Source organism: Sinocyclocheilus grahami, unplaced genomic scaffold (assembly GCF_001515645.1).
Source record: "Sinocyclocheilus grahami isolate Dianchi unplaced genomic scaffold, SAMN03320097.WGS_v1.1 scaffold640.1, whole genome shotgun sequence".
In the NCBI taxonomy this organism is placed as follows: Eukaryota; Metazoa; Chordata; class Actinopteri; order Cypriniformes; family Cyprinidae; genus Sinocyclocheilus; species Sinocyclocheilus grahami.
In genome coordinates, this window is record NW_015505819.1 from 217,101 (window position 1) to 219,019 (window position 1,919).

General features: G+C 29.2%; 1 protein-coding gene across 1 annotated transcript in view; it reads right to left on the minus strand.

Annotated features, from left to right (window-relative positions):
* LOC107558308 (serine/threonine-protein kinase BRSK2-like) overlaps window positions 1-1,919 on the minus strand; it is a 239,582-nt gene that overhangs the window by 39,853 nt on the left and 197,810 nt on the right. The window lies entirely within an intron of this gene.

The window sequence follows — 1,919 nt, forward strand, 5'->3', positions numbered from 1 at the left end:
ACACACACATACAAATGTAATCTGGTAATCTGGGATATCATTATCATTAGTATTATTATTATTATTTTATTAGGACCAGCAAATGAAAATGTTAAATTAATGTTATTAATTATAAAAAAGGTTATACGTGTTTTTTATTATTAAATACTAATTTAGTCATTTTATTTTTTATTTTTTAATTTAGTTTAATTTAGTGTTAATAATTATAAGAAAGAAAAAAAAAACATACACATGACCTTGTTTTAATATCAATTTAATATCAATTATTATGGTTCTTACTTATATTTTCTATTACAGTTCTTATTCATTTTAGATATTTTTGTTTTCGTTTTCATTTTAATTAAAGTTTTTGTAATTTTGTTCTGTGATTTTTGCGCTTTTTTTTTGTTTTTCAATTTTTTTTTAAAATATGTTTATTTCATTAATTAATTTTTAATAGTAATTTTTATGATTTTTTGCATTTATTTTCATTTTAGTTTCAATCATTTTAATATCCACGAAGTTAAACTACATGTGCGAAATGTTGCATAAAATAAAATAAAATAATAAGCTGAAATAAAATAAGTTATATTTAATTTAATTTCAGTTCATGTTTAATTTATTTCAAGTAATGGATATTCAAATTTATTTTAATTTCAATAATATTTTTTGAGTTGGTGCTATTAATTTAAAACATTAACTTTATTCAGTTAACTATGAGTAAAAGGGACTACAAATGCAAGATTCCCCCAACCTATACAGTATATACATTTCATTATAAGGAATATTCCACATTAGATTTTTTTTGTTTGTTTATTTGTTTTTGTTTTTAATATTATCAAATGTATTTTAAATTAGGACTGTCAATTTAAATATTAATTTAGTGTGATTTATGAAGTTTGTGAGGTTCACTAAATGAAGACTTTGAGATTTCACATTTACACAGCACATAAAAACATGGTTGTCAGTTAGACAGTCTCTTCCTCTCTATAACATGAGCAGCTCTTGGTCAAAATAAGCTGCAAAGACCAGCAGCCTGTAAAGACTTCAGTGAAGCAGTCCGCTGTGAACTCTAGTGTTGTAGGCCACTGAGAGACATCCTTCTGAAAAATGACAAATGGGACACGCTACGGTCTCATGAACTTCATGGACACGTGTAAGTGAAGGCCACGAGACCACAAGTCCACATCAAGCACCCAAAGTCTGTCTCCACAAGATTAATACTGGAGCGAGTCCAGCTGAGAGGAAACGGAGACACACAGATCACCACTCACGTTTCATCTGACAGAGGATACATCAGCGTGTGATGACAAATGACTGGCTGTGTAGAGATGAGAGGAGCACTGAGATCCAATTATTATTTGCATAGCTGTGCTGGAGAGGGTCATAACTGCCGTCTACTGTTTTTCTCAATCATCTGTTACTCTGATATGTATTTCACATATGCTAACGCCTCACACACAGACACACACATACATTTGTTTGCATGTGGCGGAACCCTCCAATGAAACAGATTTAATAAAGTTTTTACTATCAAGAAATACAATTACCTAGGAAAATGAACAGATGCTATTTAAAAATATGTTGATTCACTCACAAAACACAAACAAATTTGTGTAAAAACATCCATGTGTCAATTTTGCTTTGAACTGAATGTGTTTCATTTGTAAAAATGTGTTTACCAGCAATTTGTTTCAAAGGCAGTAGATGTTTACAAACTTTAGCCAGAGCAGTGTTGTTATTGTTAACTAAAACTAAAACTAATACTGAAACTGTTAAAATTGTTTTCGGTAAATTAAATAAACGGAATGAATGAACAAAATAGAATAGAATGCAATTTGGACACCATTTTTTTCATCATAAATATTTAGAAAAATTGGACACAACACACACATATCAAGAACAGTCACAGAGTTGTTGTGAAGCCACTCCTTCGTTAT